This window comes from Castor canadensis, chromosome 15 (genome assembly GCF_047511655.1).
Source record: "Castor canadensis chromosome 15, mCasCan1.hap1v2, whole genome shotgun sequence".
Lineage (NCBI taxonomy): Eukaryota > Metazoa > Chordata > Mammalia > Rodentia > Castoridae > Castor > Castor canadensis.
Window position 1 is genome coordinate 29,714,145 of NC_133400.1, and position 21,138 is coordinate 29,735,282.

The 21,138-nt window shown below is 41.0% G+C and overlaps 1 pseudogene; it reads left to right on the forward strand.

The window, feature by feature from the left end:
* Positions 1–1,926: 1,926 nt before the first annotated feature.
* The window catches only part of LOC109694653 (carboxylesterase 1D-like), a 138,221-nt pseudogene continuing 119,009 nt past the window's right edge, over positions 1,927–21,138 (forward strand).

The following is a 21,138-nucleotide window of genomic DNA, read 5'->3' on the forward strand; positions in this document are numbered from 1 at the left end:
TATGTTCCTCTTACGTAATACATGAGCCTTGGCCAGTACATCTGCCACACTGACCCACCAGTATGCATTACAGCTTTATTCTGAACACTGATGTCATGTGCTAAGAACACTGAGCATAGGGTTTAGCACACAGTAAGCCCTTAAGAAATATTTGGCAAATGAATGTATGTGTGGAAATGGTAGATAATGCAAATCAATAAAAATACAATATTAAGGTCAAGACATGGCTGTTGTAATACTAATTAGATATAAACCTTCTAGAATTTTTCCTGTCCAAACGAAGATATAAATACGTATATTATTAAGTTGGATATTATGTATAACTACTTAAAATTCTTATTTTTAAGTTATATTTAATATAATCATACCTTTTTAAGTATAAAATTCTTTGGTTTTACTATATTAAAAAGATATATAGACATGTTTTTTATATACTAAAAACAACATGGCTATCTAATTCCAGAACATTTTTATCACTCCATAGAAAATTTCATTACTCATTTCCCCATATTCTCCTTTCCCTTGACCTTAGTGGCCACTAATCTATTCTTTGTCTCTATGGCATTGCTTATTCTGGAAATTTTATGTAAATATAATCACACAACCTGTGGCCTTTTTGCTTGGCTTCTTTCATTTATCATGTTTTCAAGTATCATCTACAGATGGAATATTGTTCTTATGGTTCATAGTACTCCATAGTGTGGATACACAACCTTTTATTTATTCCTTCATTAGTTGATAGACATTATGTTTCCATTTTTGCTGTTATGAATAATATTGCTATTTTTGGACAAGTGTTTGTATGGCCCATGTTTGCATTTCACCTGTGAATATTCCTAGGCCCAGAATTGCTGGGCTATCTGGAAACTCTATGTTTAGCTTTTACAGAAACTGTCAAACTGTCTCCAAAAGCAGCCATACAGTTTTATAACATGTATGTATTTTCCCTGTTCACCATAGTGGTGTCTGTATTGTCAGTCAATACATTGAAATGCCCATCACTACATTGAATAAATATGCAATACTTGCTTAGGAGATTGTTCCAGAGTGTATTTAAATAATTCCCTACTGTAAGACATTTAATGATCCTATAAAGGAAAATTTTATCATCTTCCTTGTGTCCCCAACAGTTTGTAAATCACACTTTCCCAGGTGCACCCAGTGCACTGTATCTCCCTAATTTGGTGCTTTCACAAGCATTGCAACCTCCCTCCTATCTGAATTGTCTATTGCATGGGGAAATCCTTGAGAAAAGGGGTCACATGTTGAATTCATCTTTGTATCCTTAACACCTGCAAAGGGCCAGACATTTTGGTAAACGTCTGAAAAATGACTGGATAAATAAATAGATGGATGGATAGATAGATGGACAGATGAATGCATGGAGTTCATTTACTATAAGAATGTCTGTCTCCGAATTTTTCCTCTGAAAGATAGAAAGTTCCCCGACAGAAGGCTGGGCCACTTGGCAGGAATACTGCAAAGCTAATGTAGGTATTAGAAAGGAGACAGGGATGAAATTTAAGATTGCTTCCAAATGTGAGAGGCAGAAACTCTAGGAAATTTCAGCAAGGAAAGCTAGGAGATTGTCCTAATCCCCCAGCTGAACAGTTTTGGGGTATGATTTGCTCTAAATTTTCTCAGCTTGTTGTAAGGGCCCCAGATCAAAGTTTTGCCCTGTCTAAAGATGTCTGACGGTTCTGCCTGCCTTTGGTAAACTCACACCATGCAAATGTTAGAGAATTATATAGAGAAACCTATAAGAAGGTGTTAGAACAGTTTGTGGCCATCTGTAATCCAAGTGTAGAGTCCAGGCTACTCAGATAAAAAAGACAAACTCTGGGTGGGTGAATGTTCAGTTAAAACAGGGTAAACTCTGGGTAGGTGTGACCTGGCTATCTCATGGGAAAACCTTTGGAAGAGGGAGAGGTTTTCTTTAATTTTAAATTATGCAATACGGCTGCATGGGTGGATTCATGAGTAGATCTGACACACTGGGGTGGGACCAGTGCATCCTCTTTGCTACAAATCCAGACCAGAGACCACACTGATTCCAAGCCTCTGTCCTTCCATGATGTGGTTCTGTGCTCTCATCCCGGTGTCTCTCACTTCTTGCATAGTGTGGGGTGAGTCCTTCTGAAATACAAATACAAGAGGGCACATTTTGAAATACTTATTCTGGGTAGAAGTGGGTGGAGTTGTGTACAGGGCAAAGCCATGACAGGTCCAGATCTGTTGTGGTGCTAACTCTCTAAACTTGGATTTAAAGTAGCCCAGCCAAGACAGCTCCGGGAGTGGACATGACAAGACTGGGAGGAGAATAACCATCCTAGACCCAGCAGCATATACCAGCCAGGGGAGGACAACGAGCTAACTACAAAGCTCACACGTGAACAATTAAGAGTGCTTTTCTCCTTGATTATTAGTACAGATCTTACCAGATCATAGAAACCAGCCTCTCAGAATATTAACAACAACTCAGGAGCCACAGTGTGGTTCTAAATCCCAGCTCAGCACTTCCAAGCTGTATGTCCTCAGACAAAATACTTCACGTTGCTGTGCCTTGGTTAACTCATCTCTAAAATAGGAATTGCAATCAAACCTACTTCACTGAGCTATAACGAGGATGAAATGGGTTGTTTCTAAAGTGCTGGTTTACAGGAGGTGTGAGAAATGGGTGGGTAAATAAATTGGGTTGATTTAAAATGCATGTTATTAATAGAAAATTCAAGGTATGATCAGGCCAGCAAAATCAGGAGTCCTTGGCTGCTGAAAAGATAATTTGTTATTCATGGTTCTGAGTGACTTGACATTGGGGAGTGGTATGGAAGCACCAGGATCAGTCAGAAGGCTCAGGAGCAGGGGGGGAGGCCCTATGAATGAGGGCCTCAATTTGGGGTTTCTTCTGGAGGATGAGGGGAAACAGTAAGCAGGTGTAGGTTTGGTTCAAATAATTTCAAAGGACTTGTGGGCACAAAGCTGAGGTAGGGGACTGATGACTGCACCTAGGTGATTAAGGCAGATGAATATTGGCCCAAAGTATGGATAAAGGATGTGAATTCTGGATTTGTTGGACTACTGAGAGTGACAGTTACCCCAAGATCTCATATGTCAAAGCATCAGATGCAGAATTTAAGTTCTTGGTTAAACAGGGATATAGCATTAGATCTCAATGTGTATGTGAATGTGTGTGTGTGTGTATCTGTACAAGATATAAATATCTGTGCCATTTTATTACCTGAGAAATTGAGACTGAGAGGGACATGCACTCTATGAAGGTCACCTGGAAAGTTATTCTCTGGTCTATGAAACCTTAATCCAGAGCCAGTGCTCAGCCATCAGTGCATCAATAGGTCAGCTTCCTTCTGGATTTTGTTTTCTCTCAGGAGTGTGACACTGTGAGAGGCCTGGAACTGAGTATGAGGCAAAGTAAGAAAGCATACAAAATTGGAGTGGAGCATTGGTTTACTTTTTGCTACCCCAGCAATGCAACCCAATTTCCATCTTTAGGACTCTATACAGGTTGCTCCAAATCCTATCTGCTCATCTGTTAAGTGGGCATCTTAGCAAGGCTTATTGGAGTAATAACTTAAAGGAATTGGAATTCCTACGTGGCACAGAGCAAGTGCTCACTATGTGCATGTTGCATGAAATGTAAGTGCTAACTACTGCTGGAAGCACTTTTGTTTAGGTCTCCCACTATATCTAACCACCCTTTTTAACCTGAGAAATCTGGCTTCTACCCACTTCATCTAGGTAGAATGTCATCCCTGAGCTAATAAAGGGCACACCTCATGATTGCTTGACACACTTTACCCTTTTACTGTGATGAAGCAGTCAGCCCTATTGCCAGCTCTTCCTCCTGTTCTCTCTGGGCTTCCATGGTGCTGTGTCTTTCTGCCACCACTCTGGCGAGTGTTCTCAGTCTCAGCTGTAGTTGTCCCTGTGTTTTATTCTCAGCTCTTTCTCATCTTTCATACTGGTGCCTGCATTGAAGTCATACTGAACCATGATGTGCACATGAACATTGAGGTGGATGACTCTATTTATGCCCTCACCAACCTCCTTCCAGTTTGGGGCACCTTTGTTCTTTTCTATCTGCTTGCCAAATCATCTTACTGATTTCCAACTGCACCTCGCTAACAGGGAGTCAGCATCACAGGACTGCTCTTCACCTTTCTTCTTTCTGGTCAACACCAGGGCATCCTTCAAGATTCCTCATACCGATCTCCATATTTTTTCTACTAATTATAAAAAGTGGTCTACATCAAGTACCTAAAACTTGAAATTCACAAAGGAAAAAAAAGAAGCAATGTGCAATGTCACCATCCATGGGCACCCTAATGTATAAATTTACAAGGAAATTCATCTCAGTGATTTGGTAAAAATTAGTAACAAGAACAACTAAAAGAAGCCAGCATGGGATTTGTTCATAAAACACGAGACCCAGTGTGGGTTTGTAATCTGGCTTTCTATACAGTTTCCAGTGTTATTAGTGATTCTTTTCTACATAAACATGTTCTTAGAATTATTATGGGTTATGCTCTGGTAATTTAATAATCTCAAAGTGAAAAAATGCTGCTGAGTCAAAACATAATTTGAGCATCATAGGACAATGTCATCTGAAGTTCATCTTTGTGTTATTTGTAATCATTTGCAATGACAACAGCAAAAAATGATCTAACTGTCCACACTTACATACAGTATGTGACAGAGATATTGTATGTAAACTTGTTTCCTTAAAGAGTTTCCAATTTTATTGACTAGTCTTCTATTAGACCAAATCTGGAATTGTTTTATCTTTTCTTGCCATACACTGTGAGAGAGGCATTGACATATTGCCTGCATCCAAAGTGGGGAAATTGGAAGGTTAAGAGGACAGAAATCATGTCTTGTGAAGGATGCTCTGACAAATTGAGGCTACTTAGGCCTGAGAATGGAAGACATCAGATGTTGCCATACCCAAGTGTGAAAATCCATCCACCTCAGGAAGGAGGGTCAGGTTGGCTCATTCTGGTTCACGGCAGGTAGAAACAGGACAGGTGAGGATGCTGCAGATAAATGAGGAACAAGTGTCTGCTCCACAAGAATGTATACAATGTGACAGACAGGAACCTGACATCTAGTCTCTGTCCACTCTTGGTGACCTAGCTCAGAAACAGCAGAAGGACATTCTAGAAACTTACTATATCTGTTACCCAAGAACTGTTCCTGATGTTTATTTGTCTACTAAGTAAAAGCCAATCTCTTAAACTGTAATTTGAGGCCTCCCTGAAATGCCCCTGTTCATTGAGGATTATCTTCTACACTCCAGCTGATGGGATTCATAGGCCACTTACCCTTCGCATTTCAGACCCCATGTTTTGCTGTCTCTGAGCCTCTGAATTTTCTCTTATTCCTGCTTCACCTCCACCCTATCCTGGTTCCTTCTTCCTTTATTCAGCCCTTCCCCCCCACTGCAATTCCCAGTTCCCCCATGTTGGCAGCATTCAGAAGGCCTCAACCCCTCCTCTGACACCTGTAACAACTTGCTGGTACCTCTCACAGGTCACAATCTCTCTCTTTTTATGATGAGGTCAAGTGTTTTTTTGTGATTACTCCCTGTGAAATGAACCTTCCTAAGAATAGGGACCACCTCTTTTTCATCTTCTCATGTAGCATACCGCTCAGTACCAGGATCTTCATGGGTAAGCATTTTTGCAGTGACTCTTGAATGGGTGCTTTTCTATCTCCAATTCAATTTAGTCCTTCCAACAGAGCTCTGAGTTAAGAGTGGTTCTTCTCAGCTTTATTTTACAGGAGAAAAACTGAAAAACTAGAAAGTTGAGGTGACTTATTCAAGGTCACATGCCTAGAAAGTGGCAAAAGCCACCTGGAAGCCAGGCTAAACTTTCTCCTCTGATATGACCTTATTTCCTCTCCATGGCCAGCAGGGCACCTGTCCTTGCCACCTGTGGTAGACACTGTGCATGGCAAAGTCCAGGGAAGTATGTGAGCTTACAAGGATTTGCACAGCCTGTGAATGTTTTCCTGGGAGTCCTTTTTGCCAAGCCCCTCTTGGATCCTTGAGGTTTTCTGTACCACAACCTAAAGAACCATGGAGTTATGTGAAGAACACCACCTCTTATCCTCCTTTGTAAGTCCATGCAGTTTGACTTGACATCTTTCAGATGGGGTGTTCCTCTCAGAGTGGCAGGAAGGAGTCAAGGCAAACTTCTGATTGACTATATGTTGTTCTAGAATTCTCAAGAGTATGCTAGAACCATGAAATCTTCCAGAACGGTCATAGATTTCTACAGCCCTTTATTCAGCACAGATTTATTGGGCACCTGTTGTGGATCGGGCATATTCTAGGTTCTGAGAATCCATTAGTGAGCCAAACTAAGGTTTTTACCTTCATGGAGCTGCTAATCTAGAGAGGGAGAGAGATAATAAAAAAAAACATGCAAACCAATTCATGACTTATAAAGTATGTCAGAATATATTAAGTGCTTTGCAAATTTGCAGCTGCTCATGTGAGGGAAATGAGAGATATGATATTATCTGTTCTAATCTGTCTTGAACCTAGGGATGGCTGAAGAGAGAGGGAGGGGAGGATGTGTGTAGGTGTGAAATATAATTGGCTGTTGTCTTTGCAAGTCTCCCTCCCAAGTGTGTCTAGACTCAGTTTCCTCTCCTACGTCCTGGGGATAATGATGCCTGCCCTTTGGGTCCATCAAGATCTGAGAATGTTGCTTAAAATATACTTGCAAATGGAGGCATTACATAGCATGGGTCTTCCAGGCTTTGTTACCTTGGGCAGGTTCTCTAAACTCTATGCCTTGGTTTTCTTACCCATAAAATGAGGATCGAAATAGAATCCATGCTCAGGACTGATCTGAGGCTTAATTGCATACATACAGAAAATGTAAATCACTTACTGTCATGCTGGGAGTGATTTACAGAAAAGGTAAATCACTTACTGTCATGCAAGTATTACCAATTCTAATCTATCTTGCATCTTTGAGACATCAAGATAGCTAACAGTGATTGCTAGGCTACACAGATCATCGAATCTTAGCAGGACAGAGCTCCAGGGCCAATAGAGAAGGCACTCACCTCAACTGGACCTGACAGATTGGGGTTCAGATCAGGAAAAGAATTCATCCCAGGCCCTTAGCAAATAATAGCTGAGGCTGGAGTAGAATACAGTTCTGAGGTTGCTCACAGAGATGCCATACTGACCTTCAGAGACCAACTTTCTGTCATTGGGAAATGTCCTGGTTGGTAACAGTCTCCTGAGACCTAGAACATGTTTGTCTAGTGGAGATGCACAGTCACACTGAAATCAACTATATATAGGTAGGGAGGGCATGCCTGTGACCTGAGAGCACTGGGAATGGCATCTCCTAGGACAGGTGAGCATCTGAGCGCTTCTTCTCCTTGATCTAGGGCATCTCAAAGGCTCTGAGAAAAGGAGACATACCAAGTCCTTCTCACTCTACATAGTCTGGGAGAATCCAGATACTCTCTAGGGCTTCTACCAGGAACCCCAGAGACACTTGTAACCTCTTACATGTTTTCAAGTCTGGTGATGGTAGCTCCCTTTATAGGATCAAGACTCCCTATTGCCTGTGATGACTCTTCCAGCTTCCATTTGGTGGAATCTTAGGAGTCTTTTCTCCCTTCTCAGGTGCTCCTAAGATACAGTGGCAGGGCAGATAGTCAATGACCTCCTAACCAACGAAAGGAGAAAGTTGCTGTCACATTTTCTGAAGACTGCCTCTACCTAAATATTTATACTCCTGCTGACTTGAGAAATAACAGCAGGCTTCCAGTAGGTCTCCTAATGAAGGATCTCCTAGTGCACACTGAAGGGGATGAAGGCAGATGAGGGCAGAGGCATCAAGAGTCATGACTGATGCAAGGTCACAGAGTTTCCTTTCACCTTAGGAAGTGCAAGTTTTCATTAACTCATTTTCTCCCAGTGAGACTAGGGGTCTGGGTGAGACGGCTATACATCTGGAATATACATTGTCAGTTTTCAAGTTCTTCATAATAATAGGACAAAAATGACTACCCTTAGTTACAAGATTATGTGAATCTGATCCTCAGAGCAGCTAACAAAAAATTTCCAATAAAGTTAGTGCTGGAAGGAAGCTGAGAGAAAATAGAGAAAGCCTTTGCTGATAGAGAAGCTATGCTGAAATGGGGGGAGGGAGGGCACACCAGAAGGTGACAGGACAACTCATTGGGTCCCCAGATTTTCAGACCTGAGCTTGTTAACAAGGACTAGAAAATGAAGTACATGAATTATCATTATATTCATACCACCTGTGAAAACATTCATTGTCAAGTGAAAACATTTACTGTCCCATGACAACGTTTGGAAGGTGAGGTGTGGACAGTTGCACAAGTGTTTACCTTGACCTTTGACAACAACGTGGCATATTATTGTACCTTGTTTCCTTTCCTAATTGTCTTTGGCACTGGGCTGATGACCCAGTAACTCAACATTTTTAATGTAAAAAGGTCAGAAGTAAGGCAGGCTGAATGTTACAGGCTAGAGGGTTGTGGAGGGCTTCTGTAAAAGGATGTGATTCCTGGAGTAGAGGAGGACACAGTGTCAGTATAGGGCCAGTCTTATAAGAACATCCTGGCAGGGAAGCCTGTCATGGGGAGGAGGTGGTGAATTTGGGACTAGCATTTGGTCATACACACATTCTGTAAGAAACAAGTATGTGTGAACAAACAATCACTCACTCACTCTCTCATTTGTTCATTCTCCTGTTGGATATTCAGTGCCCCCTACATATAGTCATACTTGGGGCCGGGGAAAATAGGAGCACAGTCCTCCCTTCGGCACCTTGGCCTCTGGGCCAAGAAACATGGTAACTTCTTTAGCATGTCACTGCCCACTAGTCCTTTGGTTCACTCTTCACTTGGAGATGACCTTGATTCAGACTTTCCTTGGAGGTGGCAGACATTACAGGGGAGGAGAAGCTGGGGCTCTGGGAGTTAGCATGCAGAAGATTTTCCAACTGTGGACGTAGGTTGTAGAACGACAGGGCTAGGTTTAAATCTTGGGTTTCCCACTGACTGCTGAGAGACTTGGGTAATTTCTTGACTTGTCAGCCTCTGCTTCCTGAAATGGGAAAAACCACCTGTGAGTATTAGTGAAGATTGTCAGGGTTTTCCCCAGTCCTGGGTGAGCACACAAAGCCACAGTGATGACACTCTCAACAGCCACACGAGGAACCTCCTGCTCTCACAGCTGCCCACTAGGCTGTGGCTTTGGTTGTGGCTGTAGGGTGGGAAGCTTGGCACATGCTTAACACCTACCTCGTGGATATGTTATCATTTGTGTTTTGCTTAAAACAGTTCTTGTTTGTGCTATGTGGTCTCTTATTTTAGCAATGGTATGCATCATTAATATTTTATCCATTCATGTTTCTTTGTTGAAATGTGAGCTCTTTAAATTCAAGAACTATAAATTATGAATTGCTGTGTTCACTCTGATTCTCAAGTCTAACCATAGTTCCTGGCACATAAGTTCTCAGATAATGTTGCTCTAATGACTGAAGACTTCCTGAAGGTGATGGATGTGAACTGGGTTTTCAGAGTGGGGAAGAAACAATTTAGGTAAGCAGCAGAGACACAGTGGAGGGACATTAGGAAGCAGCACCTGGGGGCATGTGTGCTTCTTAAGATATACACTCACACACTGGGAATTATAATTCACCACTGAAGAGTTCACTGAAACACAAGGGCTATCCATGCTTATGTACAGCTGGTTGAATGGTCCAGGAATGAAGATGGGTTTTGCTCTTCTGATGATGATGTTCTCAGCCTGAAGAACCCCAAGAGGACATGGCACATGAGTATAGGGAGAAAAGCAGGGACTGTTGACTGGATGACTTGCTAGGATCATCTGGAAGAGTTGGGGCAGAGAGAAAGTTTGCAACCTTCTTGGGTACTGATAACCTCATTGAGTTGAGGCCAGAATAAGGAGACCACACTAGAGAACTTCTGAGGTCTTTCTCAATCCAACTTTCTGTAACTTTTTTTTGCTGTGTCCTCCTTGTCAGATGATGGTGTGGATCCATGGAGGTGGACTGGTGGTGGGTGGGGCATCAACCTATGATGGACTGGCCTTTACTGCCCATGAAAACGTGGTGATGGTGACCATCCAGTACTGCCTGGGCATCTGGGGATTCTTCAGGTAAGCTGTTGGGCTCTCCTCTCTTTTAGCTCATTTATCCATCTGTTTTTGACTGATGTAACAGAACACCCAATGCTGGGATAAGGAAACAAACTTATTTAACTCAATCTTTGGGAGGCTGATAGTCCACGACTAGATAATTTCATGAGATTGACATCTGGTGAGGGTTCTTGACTGGAATACAACATGGTGGAGGAACATAAATTGAATCTGGGCATGCTGAACACATCTCATGGTGAGATGATAAGACATAGGGGCAGGAAGGGAGGGAGTTCATCTTGCTTTTTAAATAACAACTTTCTCTTGGGAACTAGCAGGGTCCCATGAGCAATAAGCAGAATCCTTCTGAGGACAGCAATGACCTTTTTCACCCTTATACTTGACCTCACTTTTCATACATTCTATCACTACTTAATACTGCCACACTAAGGACCAAGGTTCCAGTACAAGGACCCTGGGGGTTAAACCACATCCGAGCCTTAGTATCTACCATATCAAAGACTATAGGACCTAAAAATAGTGACAAGTTACCTCATAGGCATCTCTACTAAGTCCCTTCATAATGCATCCCATCTCTTCATCATTGGACTACATCTACCTCCTCATTCTACAGCCATACTTGTCTACTTCCTTGAGTTTTTTTCACTTGCTGTTCCCTCTACCTGGTTTGTCTACCCTACCTCTGAAACTCCTATTCATCCTGCATGGCCCAGTCCTCTTGTTTTGTCTCTGAAACACTTCTTTTTACCCTTGATGCCCACCACACTGGATTTCACTATGCAGCACAGCAGTCGAATGTTGCACATCTCCTCATGGGAATGTAAGGAAAGGCAGTGGTACATGGGGAACTCACCAAGTGTTTACACGGGCAGGTTTTCAGTTAACCATCAGTGACCTCCACAAGCTCTAGCCCAGCCTCCTGTGGTCTCACAGCAGCAGCCCCCCTGGCTTCCTTCTCCCATCCCTGGCCATATCTCCCATCACTGCAGCTCTTTCTCTTCTCTTCCCTGTCTCTTTCCTTCCCTATCCTCATGGCTCTGCATGTTTACCTCTCGCTCTCCACTAATGCCCTGAGTAACTCCAGCAACATATTTGTAGCATCTTGTTTGTAGTCTCACTTGTTCTTTTACCAGCATACCCCCTCCACCAGGTGCCATCTTAAGCTATACCCTTTTGTCTCCATGATTGTCTACAGTGCACTTCTCACTTTACAGGGACAGACTTAGTCCTTGATGCAGGTAATCCACCCTAAGAACACCATCCTCTGTTCCCCGTAAGGCCCCCTGGGCAACTGCTGACAGCTCCATTCTACTAGTTATTCAGGAGAAAGGTCTTGTGGGCAGCTTGGACACCTGTTTTTCTCACAGCCCACATCCCAGAAGGCAATAAATCCTTACTGCTTCACCTTTATTATATGCCCAGGAACCAAGTTCTTCACATTTACTCTTCCCATCCACCTAATAAAAGCTCTGAGTCTCTGGCCTGGATTATAGTTATAACCACTTACTTTTCTAAACCCAATATTTTAATATTGCAGCTGCTCCACAAGTAGCCAGTGTGCTTTCTGAGACACAGACTTGGGCATGTGTGCCTCTCCAGAGGACCCCAAGTTACATATAATGACATAAAAGGTTTTGCTAAGTCCCTCAGAACTACTTTTCCAGTATCCTCATACTAGCTGCACTCACACTTTTTTTCCTATGGTCCTGGGCCTTTATACCTCTGCTTCACCTCACTTGAATTCCCTTCTTAGCATATTTACAAAACCCATGTGCTCATGTTTTTCATGCCTCTGTCCAATGCCACTGCCTCAAAGGCCTTCCCCTGATCTTGAGATCTGAAACACTACCCCATGGCCCACACCTACTCTTTCTTTAGCTGATTGTTGTTCTATATCAGCTGACACTATAGAGCTGTCTGTAGTAAGCACTGTGAGTTGAGTGCAGTAAGAGAGTTTGCCTGTTTTGTTTCTAGATGTGCTCTAACTCTTTTTTGATCAGTGTTGGATGCACAGTGGATCCTCAGTTCATAGTTGCTGGAAGAATGAAAGTAGAGCCCAACATAGGTCAATACTGTAGGAATGGGATCAGAGAGAGACCCCTTTTTCAGGATGATGCAGAGCCCAGCCTAAGTCTGGAAGTCTCACCAATAGCTTCAGCCCACCTGTGGTATTGAAACTCTTGCCAAGACAACTCTGTTTCACCCCCACCCTGTTCTCTTATAGCACAGGGGATGGACACAGCAGGAAAACTGGGGAACTGGGGTCACTTGGACCAGGTGGCTACACTGCATTGGGCACAGGACAACACTTTCAACTTTGGAGGAAACCCAGGCTCTGTGACCATCTTTGGAGAATCAGCAGGAAGCTAAAGTGTCTCTGTTCTTGTAAGTGTTTCTAAGACCAGGCCCCATCTGGTTGTTGATGTGACCTCTTTGAAATCAGCCAATCCAGTTAGATGTGGGCTGTGAGAAAAAAAAAGGAGTCCAGACTGCTCACAGGGCCTTTGTGCTGAATATTAGGGAATATGGAGCTAAGAGTAACTGTGAAGAAGGCTTTAATGGAAAGGAAGAGAGTCTTTGTTGGCTAGTAGGCTTCAAGGACTCTGTTTATTCATGTAAGCAGTTTTTCTTACAAGACCTAGGCTCAGGGTTGACTCTACTCACTGCACAGCATCAGGTGGTAAAAAGCCAAGGCCCAAACTCTCCTTAGCTCCTAGGAAGCACAGAGCTCAGTTTTATGTTCTAGAGCATCAGTGACAGTTCACTCCTCACTTGGATGAGTTTTCATCCCCTTTCCTAATCATTTTACTATTAGACTCAACTTGCATCTCATGGGATTAAGTGTTGGGTATAGAATACAAATAGGAAGAGGCAAAGATATAAGGAGGATAGGTGTAATTATTTAGCTCCAAGGCAGATCCACATGCAGAAGAGACTCCAGTATCTAGAGCAGGGAGGGGACTTTCTCTGAGGTGACCTGAGGCTATCCATAGCAATAGTCTCTGGGAGTGAAGGAGGAGGTGGGCTAGGGAGGTAGGTTATAATGAGGGATGAAAAGTGGAATGGGATTGGATGGTATGGGGGATGTGGACTGCAGACACAGCCTGAAGGTGTGAATCATCTTGCTGGTATAGAAGTGGGGCTGGGTGGATACCAAAGGTAACTATGGAAGGTGCTGGGGCCACAAGTAACCCTCAAGCTACCTCAGTTGAGTAGAGAATCAGCCTTATTAATATATTTTTCAAATATACATCCTTGAATTCTCAGAGGAAAATATTCATAGATTTTTTGAAGTAGAGAAAAAAGAAAAATACATATAAACCCACAGGAAAAATGTCATCCAAAATCCCACTACCCAGATAGAGTCATTGCATATATTTTGACATGTATTTCTCTAGTCTTTGCCCACAATTTTAGCTATTGCTCATCTATATGTCTCATCACCTATCTATCTTTATGTCTCCTTTCACCCTCTCTCTGTCTCTCTGTCATCTATTTCTGTGGGGTTCTTGTTACAAAGAGAAATGTGTAAAATGGCATAAGTATTTCCCTAAACATGAAACATTGTACTATAACATTATCTTTTATAATTACACTGTATTCCATGGTAAAAATGAAAAAAATGTTTATTTGTCCAATCTCCTGCTATTAGAACCTTGGGTTATCTCCAATTTTTATTATTATAAACGGCATGATAACTTTAGTTATCTTTGTGTAATTCCATGAGCATTTATGTTATTCTTATTTTGTGCTGCTAATTATTGAAATCTGGGTTTCAATTGGGGTTGCCTGCAAACACTCTACCTCTAGACAGCAACTCCAAGTGGTTTTTTCATGAAAATTTTTTGTAAGATAAATTGTGAGTAATGGAAATGCTTACACTGAATTTGTAGCTAAGAATTGCCAAGTTGTCTTCTTTTTTGGGAGGAAGGGGTTAAATGATATATAACTTATGTATTCATTTTATATATTATATATTTTAAATATCCATGAACATTTGAATAGTTTCCATTTTTTGACTGTTACAAAAGCAATGCTACGCATCATTACACATGTCTTTTGGTAGATACTGCCAGCTTCAAAGTCCTACCAATTTATAAAACTCTCAGCATGTATGAGAATTCTAGTTATTCCATGTTCTCCTTAATAGTTTTCTCTCCTTCTGTTTTTTTTCCTGTGCTGGGATATGCCTAGCAAGGCAGATGATCTACCACTTGAGTCATGCCATAGTCCTTTTTATGCCAAGCTCTCTTCTAATACTTTTGTTTACCACAATGGGCACTTGCCATTCCCTTCTTGTTCTGTCCCTACTTTTGAGCTATGACGCCATCTTCCTGATATTTTCTTGAGGATGCCTGGACCAGGTGGAGCCTAGGATGTAGACTGGGATGGATGAGAATCTGTCATGTCCACAGATCACCAGAGTCTCATAGAAGAGCAGGTGGAGAGAGTCTTAATGATTGAGAGAGTCACTGACCCCTCCTGTGAGCATCAATTCTCCTCTCCTATCCCCTGCCAGGTGTTATCTCCTCTGGCCAAGAACCTCTTCCACAGGACCATTTCTGAGAATGGTGTAGTCCTGACTCCTAGTCTATTTGGGAAGAATGTCAGACCCTTGGCTGAGGTAAGTCTCATCTGGATGGCTCTGGTATCCTTTCCTATGTTCTCCTGGAATCCTCAGGGGTCTTTCCTCCTGTGGGATTCAGCTGAGATGCTCAAGGAATCCCTGCTATTTAGACATCTTGAGGTTCAGCACAGTTGAGTGTGTGGGAGACATAATAGCCTATGAGCATGTCACATGTATTAAGTCTCCTTCTACAATAAGTGCAATCATCACCCATGATTGTGAGTGGGGAAACGGAGGCTTAATGGTTAGGAGTGTAGGCAGTGGTTTTTAAAGCAGACAGTGGGATTCCACATTCCTTGCTTTTCACCCTCACTCTCCAGGGACTCTCTTTAGACAGTCCACTTTGACAATGTTGTGCTCATTTTCAACATTATAAGAAATAACCATAAGAAGTTATGTAACTAGTTCATATCTAAATTCCAACTCATGATAGAGGCTCAGAGCCTACACTTGCTGGTATAGGGTGTTTTTGGTTTTCTCCAATTCTCTTTAGAAACTAAGCTTATAAGGAAATCCCCCATTCCTTGTCTACACTGAAGGAGAGAACAGGCTGTGTTCCTGACCTCTGCTATTGCCTGTGTCTATGCAGCACATTGCAATCACTGCTGGGTGTAAAACCACCATGTTGGTGGTCATGGTTCACTGCCTGTGCCAGAAGACAGATCAGGAGCTTTTGGAGACCACACTGCAGTTGGTAGGTGTGCTCATTCTTATGGCCCAAACCTTGCCTTGTGTAGTTGACTCCATACTTTATTCATTCAGCTGTCCTCTGGCCCCAGACCAACTACCTGTGGTAGTTTCTCACCTCTCAGGAACAGTGTCAGTCTCCTGTTTCCAGTTTGGAGTTCTAATTTTCCTTTTTTATTGTCAAATATCTCAAATATTAAAAATTTCAATGCAACGAAAATTTGAATAATAATCTTTCTGTTTTTCTCAAAATGTAATATTTTATCATTCCTGTTTTCAGATGCATTTTAACCAATTAAATAGTCCCTATGCCCAGAAGTAACTACCATTGTGAATTTTGAGGATGGGGATATTAATACTAAAGTTTCTAAAGAAAGGCATCACGTTACATTGGTTGATTTAGAAACTAAGTTATAACACAGTAGTTTCTGAATTCTTAGATTTTATGAAACTACTTCATTTGGGATTTAAGAATAGCCATGTCACTATCCATTCATAAATCTACAATCCATCCATCCATCCATCTATCCATCATGTGTCTATCTATCCAGCCATTTATCCAATTCATTGAAATCCTTTCATCAATTTTGTATCAATCCATCCATAAAATTTTAGTCCTCTGTTCACAATCTGTTCTGAATCCATGAGTCATCCACACTACATCTATCTTCACCCAGGACTCCAAAAGCAATGATCCATTTACTATCTATCTGCTAGATTGATACTTTTTTCCATGTATTCATCCAACTCAACATAAGTAAATATATTGATCAACTCCATCCTTTCATCTATCCATCACCCATCCATCCATCCATCCATTTGTCTATTCATCCATCCATGCACCCATGAATCCATTCCTCTATCTATGCATGCATCCATCTATGCAAAGTATATGGACGAGAGGTGTCAGGAGATGTGAGATTCTGTCATAAATACAATCTGGAATTTAATTGCCTCTTATAATATATGGGTCTATTAACACATGAGCTTTCTTTAAATTGCTTTTATACAAAAAAATTTTAAGGTTGCTTTCCTTCTGTTTTTTTCCCATACAAATATAAGGTTCTAAGTTAAAAGATTTTATGAGTAACATATATATGTATATATATATGTGTATATATATATGTATATATATATATGTATATATATATGTGTATATATATATGTATATATATATATGTATATATATATGTGTATATATATATGATATTATGGTTTTAAATATAAAAAATAAAAAAATACTTTTAGGTAAAGAAAGGGTGATGACAAGTTCCCCCAGAGGGTACATATTAAGTTGTCACAAAGGTATAGATGCCTATGTAAGTTGATTAAGTTAACTAAAATCTAAGAGTTACATTAGAGTTTTTGTAATGTCAATTACAAAATGTATTGATTTTAAACTAAAACTTAATTTTCTAGGCTCATAACAACAAGGCTGTCTTTAAAATATTGTATTTTCTTGATAATGTTTACAAAAAATTGTCTTAAAATGGTTTTTGTTTTATCAAGATAACTGTCAGGAATTTTGGTACAATAGGTTAACCCATGAATTTGTCAAGACAACAAGAGTTTATTAAAGAAAAACAAGAGGCAGCTGAGCACAGGGAGTACTGCTGCACTAATATGAGGGTTAAAACAGATTTACTTAGGTAAAGCCAAAATACACTCTCCAAATAGGATAAAAACAAACTCAAAAATGACCACTACACTGAAAGTCAAGACCTCCAGTTTTTATTGGAATCAAAAGAGTGGAGGTGTTAGTCCTACTCCTTCTACATGTCGGACAGAGGGAATTTTTGGCCTGAGATGACCAGATTGGGCCTGTTATTTTAGGGGAGCTCCATTAACTACAGGTTGGTGGGATCCTGCTGTATGTCATAAACCATGTGTTAATATCAACAATCTGGGATGTGATCCCTTATCAACATCTGAGCCATAATTCTTGGCCACTGTGTTTCCTAACTCCATACTTAGTCCCCATAAATATTTACCTGTGTTCTCTGGTGATTTTTGTTTGGATTTTAACTACTAAAGTAACTGAGTCATGTTCATTTAAGAGTTGGTTTATGTTGGGGTTAACAATAAGGACAGCCATGTTAGGACTGGAACCCTGCTCCCTTGCAGATGGCTTACCTTTTTCTTTCTGGATAGATGCCAAGGACAGTTGGCCTCTATAAGTTGGTCACTAAGTTGTAGTGACCTAACTACAACTTATCTTTCTTGGTTGCCCAACAACAATATCCCTTAGTGACCTTCCTGGTACCTTTCCACTAGCCTCCTATATCTAGCCTAAGCCTGTGTATGGCAATGGGCTCTAGCTGTCTTGCTGGGGCCTCCCTCCACAGGAATCCTGCCTAAACAATACACCCTGTACTTGTGTTTGAGCCATCTCTATGCCTCTTTCTTGCCTCTTATTTTCTAATAGTTTATATAAAACTTCCTAGATGACCTCATGGTTAAACAACTGTTGTCTTGGGTGATTCTAATATGATTGGTACCTATATGTGTCTGTGACTGGGCTATTTGGATTTATTAAAACTGTTCTTTCCCCCTACAACTGATAAAAATCTAAGGTTTTACTTTAAGAACAACAACTAAACTAATATGTATATATAACCTCTATAGAGCTGTGGTGCTGTTGCTGGATCCTATATATTAAATATATTTATGTTTTTCAAATATATCAAGCCTTCTAATCACAAAATTTAGATAAACTTGGTAACAAAGGGTTAGTGGTACTGATATACTGTTCTGTTAGTTTCTAAATTGTCCATTAGAATTTTAACCGTGAATCTTAAGTTTTTGTTATTACAGTTCTGATCCTTCTGGGGTATTTACAATCAAGCCCATAAAAATGACTCTAATAAGTACTTATGTGTCAACCAAGTGAGCTTTTTAGACATCTGCTTTTGTGAGATTTTGTTTTGTATTGTCCTTGTCTAGAAGCCCACTGCCTAAGAGCCACTCCTTCTAAGCTTCTTTGTTGCTTAAATTTGGCCAAAAGGGTCTATTTGGCACTGAATCCTACCTGATCTGCTCATTATTCCCCCCTCCCACATGGGACCAAGACCAAACAAACAAACAAAATCCAGGACAGAGCAAATCTTGACAATGACCAATCAAGAAAGATCATCAGTCTATGGTCATACCACCCTGAATATGCCCAATCTCATCTGACCTCAGAAGCTAAGCAGGGTCAGGCCTGGTTAGTCCATGGATCGAAGACAGACCTTCAGAAGAGATTGCTTAGAGACAGTTTGGAGACAAAGGGGGAATTCCATCAAAACTCAAATGGAGTCACTCGTATCAGACCTCTCAAAAATAACCAAAGCAGAGAGGATTGAGGAAATGGTTCTTATACATGTGTGGTTATCTGGAATTAAAGCCCTTCCAGACACAAACTCATATTTTTAGACAGGGTCTTCTACTTAAATAGAGACAAAATAACTATTTTTACTGACTCTAAACATGTCCTTTGATACTTAAAGATGGGGGTTTTAACTATTTAAAAAAGTGCATTTTCTTGGACATATATACTGATAATATATTGTTTCCGTGTTAACAATAAAACTCAGTTAAAAACAGCACAAAAGACATTGTCTGGATAAAAAACCCCATTGGAGAGGCTGTTTTTTTGTTATCTTGTCTACTCACACAGCAGTCAAAGTAGCAGAGATTGCTCCTTGGATCCACCACAGTTGAGTCAAGACAGCTTCTCCTGAGTGGGAGTGCATACCTGATCCAGCTTCACCATGCAGGGTCACCCTCCAGAACCTGAGTGCCCTCCCCTGGCAGAATGCCACTTCTCAGGAAACAACAGGGGACCAAGAACAATGGGACAACAGCCCTGCTCTATTCATTCCGGAAGCTGACTAGTTTATGCACTGCAGAAGCTTGAGGAGTCAACTCTCCAAAAGGACAAACAGGTTGATTTTCACACCAGTTATCTCACTGTAATGCATTGTCACCCTTTGTCTGTATCTGTTGTGTAGCTCTCACCCTAGTCTTTGCCATAGGCTTGGCAGAAGCAGCCCCTACTGATTTCATGGTGAAAGGTTTTTATTTGCTCTCTTCTATCTCTTTTGAGCAGGATGCATAATTACTATTTATTGTTACTGATCTGGTTTAACAAAAGATAAAATACACAGCCCTCCTTCACAAGGGGAAAGCTGCCCCTAACTGCACCCATGACACTTGTAACCCTGTAAATTTCACTGTACTTAAGCATCTGATTAAACACAGGGAAAAGTATTTAGTATAAAAATAGATAAAAAGAGTCTTGAACCTGAGAGTCTGATACACCTCAAATTAGTAACTGTTACCCATGAGAGTTCCTCATACCAAGTTTTTCACTCCTTTAATAAGGAGATAAGGAGTAAAATTTCCATCTCTGCCAAAGCTAAAAACTTGTTCCTCTCGCTGGCTGAGTCTATAGCCCAGACACTAAGTGTCATTTCATGCTGTGTTTGTGGGGAAACCAACAGGGAAGACCACTGGGCTTAGAAAAAGATGACAAATGGCCTCCTGAGTAAATCATCCAGTACTATGTTCCTGTCACCTGGGCAAAAGATGCTCCAGGGGCTATTGCACCCCCATATATATGCTGAACTGCATCATTAGGCTACAGAGTATTGTTAAAATTATAACTAATAAAACTTCAAGAGCCCTCAATTGCTGGCAAAACAAAGCACTAAGATGCACAATGCCATTTATCAGAACTGCTTGGCTTTAGACTATTTGCTTGCCTCTGAGGGAAGAGTTTGTGAAAAATTTAACCTAAAAAACTGCTGTTTACAGATTAATGATTTTAAAAAGGGTTATAAAGGAGATCACAAACAAAATAAGAAAGCTTGCCCATGTCCCCATCCAGACTTGGAGAGGATGGGATCCCAATGACCTGTTTGGAGGATTTTCTGCTTTAGGTGGATTGAAAACTCAGATGAAGGCAATGGGCCTAATCCTAGAAACATGCTTAATATTGCCCTGCCTCGTTCCCCTGGTGATGCAGTCTATCAAGACTATTATAAAGGCCATTATAAAAAGGAAAATGGCTGCACATGTAATAATGTTATAAAAATAAGAACCCTGATATCAAGATGATGCTCTTTGACCCTAGGTGGGTCCAAAATCAAAGGGGGGAATAATGTAGCAGGGAGGAGGGTCAGAAGAAAACAGATTAGGACTGAGTCCTGAGAAAGGAGCAGGGAGGTAGGGATGACATAGCAGACAGATCAAACCTGAAAAATCTGAACATGAGGAAGTTCATGTAGCACTGAGGAGGGGAAAAGTCACATAGCATTAGGGTAAAGTAGCCAATAAAATTAAATATAACCATATGGATTAGACCTTGCTTTTTGCCTCTGTAACCTGCTTGCAAGGGTATATATAGTGAGACCCCTTTGTTCTCTGGGCTCAGCCTTTGGACATGAGTCTGCTGAGTCTGTGCTGGCACAATAAAATGTTGCTTCCTGCTTATTGCCTCAGAGTCCCATATCTCAGCTAGCAACCTCCCGCAACAACTTCTGTCATTTTAAGGTTACTATATTAACTCCTCTACAATGGACACATCAAACACTGTCAAGTTTTGGATTTCCTACCTTTCCCTATTCCTCATGTATATGTT